General features: G+C 36.2%; 1 long non-coding RNA gene across 8 annotated transcripts; it reads left to right on the top strand.

The window, feature by feature from the left end:
• The first annotated feature begins 833 nt into the window (after positions 1-833).
• Positions 834-6529, top strand: LOC123136858 (uncharacterized). Of its 8 annotated transcripts, XR_006467393.1 has the most exons (9): positions 846-1228; positions 1759-1838; positions 2731-2823; positions 3274-4013; positions 4734-4832; positions 4919-5050; positions 5217-5289; positions 5458-5530; positions 6194-6529. It is a non-coding gene; the product is annotated as an uncharacterized lncRNA (long non-coding RNA). The 8 variants fall into 8 exon arrangements; XR_006467390.1 differs by having other exon boundaries at positions 836-1228; positions 3274-4610; positions 4919-5289; XR_006467394.1 differs by having other exon boundaries at positions 837-1228; positions 3274-4832; positions 4919-5054.
• The last annotated feature ends 378 nt before the right edge of the window (positions 6530-6907 follow it).

Genomic DNA, 6907 nt, shown 5'->3' with positions numbered 1-6907 from the left:
GGGGATGTCCACAATCACAAAAAGTTATTATTATCTCATAAATTTGCAGATTTTATTCCAAATACTTACCGGATTTATTTTCACAGAATTTCCCACACACATAGCCAAACATGCCAAGATTGCACCTTTAGTACCATAAGTATCAAGTTTAGTTAACCTTAATTACCCAGATGCTTAATATGTTGTAATGGTGATGTAGATTGAAGGAGGTCATCGCTATGAACACTGAAACATGCTTGTGATTGAGGACAACGAGCCGACAGCAAGATGGCTCACGCTCACCACCATTAGAGATGACGAAATTGTAGTTCCGCGGACTGCTTTGCTATCGTAGCAGTTGTTGCTGCAGTGCAGGCTATGGCATAAGAGACGAAGCAACGGAGATTCATTCAGATAGAAATATTCCTGCTTTGGGGTGTTGCTGCTGCTTGTTCAGTATTGCTATATATTACTGTTGCGTGCTAAATGTTGAAAGGAGAGACAGTGAGACTTATTGAGTTATGTTGTGACTGATTCAATTAGTTTCACTGATTTTTTCACATGTCAGGTGAGCTGCAGGCTGCAGTTCATTTCTCCCTTCTTTTGGTTCTTACTGTAGTTGACTATTTTGATTTGCTCATCTATATACTGTATTTTTCAGTTGTAAAGAAGTCAGAGAGAGTTGTTGCTCAAGAAAATCAAAGAAGTGAGGGGAGGACCATCATCAATCAGAAGCATATTAGGTAGGTTTATTTTGTTACTCCGAGCCTCTGAGTTGTGGCTCACCCATGTGTGGTATGATTTAGTTCTACAGACCCTATGATCTCAACTGCAGTTGTGGTTGCCAAATCCTATTTGGCACCTTAAGCGCCCAATTTAGTTGATTTTGCAATCGGGCGCATACCCCCCTCTCCTTCGCGTCGTGTTTTTGGGGTTGGACCATTTATCTCGCGTGAGCTACTCGACTCCTTCGTCCGACCCGTACCCTTCTCTGCTTCGCATCTTTTCCTCTTCCTTCTGCCTCCTATTCGTCTTCCTTATCTCTCCCCGCACAGCCGCAGCACCTAGTTAGGGCACGACTTCTTCTTCGTTTCCATCGATTCAGCGCGGCGGCTTCTTCTTTGTTTGGATCGATTCCCCACGGCTTCTTCTTCTTCGTCTCCTTTGCTTTTCCGGTTGGAACCCTAGGCGGAGGCCGGCACTAGGGTTTTGATCGAACCCTAGTCGGAGATCGCCATGGATTCATATGGTTCGTGCTCTCTCTCTCTCTCCAATTTTTTGATGCTGCTTCATTCCATAGTGGTTGCGTTCATGCATGGTTGTATATGTGCAGGGGAGGGGGGTAGTGATCTGTGTGTTTGGTAGGGGGTGCGGTGGGGATGGTAGGGTTAGTCATCAGTGTTTAAGTATGTTTTTGTGTTCATGCACGGTCAGATCTAGGTGGTTTTTTAGTGATCTGAAACGAGTTTTTCCTTGATTTTTCTAGCCAGGTTCATTCTCATTAAGGTCACGTTCTAGGGTTTCAATTTCTGGTATTTGGACAAGGAAATGCCCATCCTAGTACTTGAGCAGCTACCACTATGTACTGGAATATGTGTGTATAGATGCATTAATACTGTTTTTTTACTACACTGGTTTAGCTAGATGTGGTGTTGAATACATACCTTGGCTTTTTTTTTAAGACTATTGATGTTCTTCCCAATAGCATAAGTAATATGCTATGTTTTTTTTGCGATCAGATGATGCTCACTATTTATTTCGTATGCACTTCTTTTTTAGAGTACCAGATGGTATTCAAGATGCGCAAGACAAAGATATACAGCAGGTGGTTGTATGGGGTCTTCATGATGACCAAGGCGGTATGTACTTACTCCATCGCTCATGCAGCCCTGTTTGCGAGTTTATCAATTTTTTGTTCAAATCAGATTTGTTCGTTTTTGCATTTCTTTTGCCCAAATGTCCATCGACCCCATCCTTGTTCTGATCGAGCCATCTAGGGGAACAAAATCTGTTAAGTGATGGATTAGGATTTTGATTTGGTTAGTTTTTAAAAGATTATTTTCAGGCCAGTCATACATAATCACAGAACATGTTAGGGTTAATTTCCAATCCATGTTCTTGTGGTTTGATATGTTTCACTTTTTTTGTGAGGATGTGTGAATTCTAACTTGTGGAGAAATCGAACAACATCGTTTTTCTATATAGCAATGATTCTCATGTTTATTTGTCATGGTTGAATTCTGTCTTATGGTTTTGAATTATGCTATAAGATGATAAATTGATAACTATTTGTTTTCCAACTCTGTTGTTGTCCTGTCTTATTTATCTTGGCAAATCTTTTTAAGATTACACTGTTTCTTGCATTCTTCTAGCTAGCATTGCTAGGCTGTTAGTTTGTGGTGTACTAGACACACATATAGTGATAGCTGAGCTGCCATATCATAACCAATGCATTCTGAGAAGCGAAGTGGTGCTCGTTATCTCAACTAATGCATGAATTATCATCTTCACTACAAGAGTGTAGTATTATCTACTCTCGCTCTGTTTGGTTACAGTTATGTTCTTTGTTATGTCCAACTGGTGATCCTGTTATGTTAGAGTTAACGCTGAATACCTGAATCCATGACTGTTTTGTCACAGTTTCTTGTCAATTGACTTTAGTATGTTATGGTTTTCTATATTATCTGGAATATGATAGATTCATAAGTAGTTCTCGTTTGTTAAATTTTTTTGGTAAATCTGTATTTGCAGCACAAGAAGGAGCTGGGGTTGACCAAGTTGAAGAACCAGAAGGGGAGGAACCAACTGAATATCCCCCATGAGGTCTCCGCAATGACTTAGGTGGTATGTTAGTTTTTCTCTTTTCTGTAGCTTTCAAATTTTGTATAATATGAAAGTAGATCAAATTGCTCGAAAAACATTTTTTGTGTCAGCTTTTGGTCTTACCAGATGCTTGTTTATTCATTTGCAAGTTGTCCTATTTGAATGTTTAGTTTGTGTCTTTTTTTAATCATGTATATGTCACATATTTTTCCTTCTCTGTAGTAACATGTTTTCTTCTCATATTTTTCTTGAAGTACATGTTCATCTAATCATTTTTATCTAAATGATTGTTTTTATGTGTGTTTTCTTATATTTCAATATAGCTGCTTGTTTTGTTGGTCCTCTAGCGTTTGCTGTGATACTCTATCGGCCTATCCCTTTTTCATATCCATCTATATTTATTTATTCTCTAGTTTTTGCACCATCTTATCAGTTGTTCTTCTTCTTGTTCATAACTCGAGTGTTCCCTAGGAAGTTATGCAAGCCTACATATATTACCAGACTGCCTTTCAAGCGTTTCAACAAAACTGTGAAGAAGTTTAGTGAGATTCAATTAGGCCATGTGACAAAGTACAAAATGGAAGCCCTGCTTCATATGCGAAAGAAACTTAAAATTCCAATGAATCTGCTCGAATGGATAGATCAGCATATGCTTGGTAGTACAAAGCTCTGTTTCAAGCATAAGAACAAAGTTATCAAGATTACAAAAGATATGGTCAACAAAATTTTTGATTTCCCTGGTGGCACTGTGCCTTTTGTATTTAGTAGCGACGATCCCCAAGTGAAGGCAGAGGTTACAAAGTTGAGGAACAAGTATGTTGATCATCGGAACAAAATGCCAATCAACAAAATAGAGGAGGTGATGTTTAGTGATGAGATAGAAGATGGTTTTATCAGGAGCTTTGCTTTTCATTTCCTATCATCTATTTTGTGCCCTGCGTCATACTGCTTTGGTAACATGAAGATCTTGTACTATCTAAGAGATGTTTCTGCTATCCCTTCACTTGACTTTGGGCAATTGGCACTGGATTTCATGCGTGAGGAGTCAGACGTCACTTTGAAATGATCATGAACAGACCAAGTGTTGAGGAAATGAACAAGTCTTCTTGATTGAGGAAATGCGTGAGGTCCTATAGGTTGTAGCTTAAAATATCTCGAGAAGTGGATATCTTCTTTTCCAAATATCTGAGGAATCCTATCTTCCAAGACTAGTAAATTCTCTAATTTCTTTAGTTTTTTTATCGTTTCATATTCATTAAATTATCAGAACTTTTTTTAGTCTAGACAACTACCTACAAAAATAATTGTAGACATTTTCTAATATGTGAGCAATTTTCTACACTAAATTAGATATAGAAATTTTTCCTTCATATTGTATTATGTAATCCCAACAATTTTTAGGATCAACCAAAGGTAGTTGAGATGAAAAACTTTGTAGTTCATATAATTTTAGACTGAAAAGAAATCATATGGAAACCAAACTAATTTAGTTTACAGCTCAATGTTCATAGCCTATAAAAGGAACTTTAACCTTTTTCTTTTGGCTATCGTATTGTTTGCATATATGTATTTTATAAATTGTTAAACTATATTTTTAAGAACCATTTTCTCCATATAACAATAGTATGCTTCTTTATTCTGTCCAACACTCTTTTTTGTTGACATGGAGAGTTTTCCTGTAAGCTATGAGAATTACTTAACTTCATTTAAAGCGAGGGGTGAGATTGGAGATGAAGTGATGAATCTTTTATTCAATTTCTTAACTACGAATCAAAGATGTCATCTGAAGTTAAGCCTTATATCAAGAAGTACTGTTTCACTTCGTACTTCACTCTGAGTTTTTGTTCTAAACTCCCTATTTGCTACTCTTTTGACCATTTTTTTTACTCAAATTCATTGATTTTTACTAATTTTTATTTTGTTGGTCACAGAATAAATTGTTGGTTACCCCTGAGTCATTTGATCAAGTTATGTGCATACGAGAATTTGATAGGATTAATTCGGAAGAAAGCCTCTGGAAACAAGACTTGGTAAATCTTTTTCAAGTGATACTATGTTAACCAAGATCTTCTCTATTTGTTTTGTCTTATACTCATCCTGCTTTTTTGTTGCACAGTTATACTTCCCAACTATAAAATCAAACCACTGGGTTATACGTTCCATCAACTCTCTGTTTGAGAGATCGCACTTTTTTTATCCCTGTAGCACTATCCAGGGAACTACCCAAGAAGAACTTGTTTACAACTTGGTAGGTAATTATTGAGACATAATATCCTTTGATTTCAACATCAACAATTTTTTTCTGCTATACCACTTCTGAATAAATTTAACTATGTGTGTGTGTGTCTATATATATATATATGTATGTATGTATATATATATAACAACTTTCTAACTACAACATGCTTTGCAAGCTGAGTAAAAAGCCAATCAAGAATGTATTCTCAAGCTACAACCTATAGGACCTTACCCAAAAAATTGTCTCATGTAAGTGTGTTTTTCTTCTTTGTGTTTGTATATTTATTCAATTTTTTCAACTGCAACTTTATTCAACATACTTTTCCATAGTTATTAATTTTTTTTCCTTCCTACTTGATGTTATCATACTTGATACTGCTCCTCAAATTTTTTCTATGTTTTGTATTCTTTATGCAGGCATGACTCGGGCCACTACCTGCCTTTATACATGGAAAATTTTGAAGGCAAAGTTATGAAGAGTCTCAGTGTGGTATTTCTTGAAAACTCTTTGCCTTATTAATTTTTTTGTATGCGCAAAACTGAATCCAAAAGAAACTAGTGAGGTAGGCCATTCGATGTGTTGGGAGCTCAAGACTTATGCTAGCACTATTTTCTGGCAAATGAACAACATGAAGTCCATTAAACTACATGTGCTTTCTGTTTTAGCTTACTATGAATGACATGACTTGATTTTGTTCAATCGTGGTTATCTGTTACTAGCATTCAGTAGCTAGTTGCATGTTAATCTAATTAGTTCTTTAATTGTGTTGCTAATTGATAATGTATCGTTGAAATGCCACAGTAGCTGGGTATTTTCGCATGTGCCAAGACTAAATGCTCGTCCCAATCATATGCCCATTAATTTTTTTAGAAGCTAGGAACCTGTCTATGTACATTGCATGCATGGGTGGAATTGATATTATTCATTTTTCTGATGTGCGAGTTTGTTTACTATCCATCCTTCTTTTACCTAGAATATTTTAGGTCTTGTTTTGTGTTGTCCCATGTCCTCCCAGTAGTAATTTTTTTAGCATGCTCATATGACTAGTCAAGCGATTTTCTTGTGTTTACTTCAGTAGAACTTTTTTTCTAGTCCTTCTAAATTTTTTCTCGTCTATCTATCATAATCTATCTATATTGTCTTTATACCCAGGACAACATTCCGAAGTACAAAATGATCTCTGCGTTCAAGTTATTCAAAGGCACCTTGAACAAGCTGAAAGAAGAAGATCTGCCAAGAACAAATTGACTTTTTCGCAAGATGCATCTGCAAACATTTTGAATGTGTACTGATCGAACAAAAGCATGCATTTCCATGTCTGCGACAGTTTCATCTGTCATCGTATGGTAGTAGATGCATAGTACTAGTTGTTTAAACATATGTTATCGCAAGCAAGTGTTATACTCTTTTTGATATCTACTTTTCTTCATGAACTATATAGTATTTTTCTGTTCCAATTAATGTGTATATGATGCGTATCTTTCTTTATACTAGTTGTTTCATTTTCTGGGATGGCATTTCCTTTGATCATAGGATAGTAATCTGGATTGAGGAGTGTCGATATGCATCTTGTCTGTGGGACAAATGATCAAATCAAATTGCAGTTTTAGCGCATGTTCAATTTGGGACAAATGATGGAATCAAATTGCAGGAGTTATCGTAATTAGCTTCATCTGTTTGGATCATGTTTCAATCATATTTGCTGTGATGTGATATTTATGTTCGTATTAGATGCATCTTATTTGTGTTTCCCCAGTTTGTGAATCATGTTTTCTTTTATGTGCCGTAAGAAGGCTGTATTTGGTAATCGTCTAAAATGCCTCTATTTTTTTAAGTTGAACCATCCTAAAAATGCAGAGTTTGCTT

Source organism: Triticum aestivum, chromosome 6B (genome assembly GCF_018294505.1).
Source record: "Triticum aestivum cultivar Chinese Spring chromosome 6B, IWGSC CS RefSeq v2.1, whole genome shotgun sequence".
NCBI classification, from domain to species: Eukaryota; Viridiplantae; Streptophyta; class Magnoliopsida; order Poales; family Poaceae; genus Triticum; species Triticum aestivum.
Note: the sequence above shows the minus strand (reverse complement) of the source record. Positions and strands in the feature narration are given on the sequence as shown.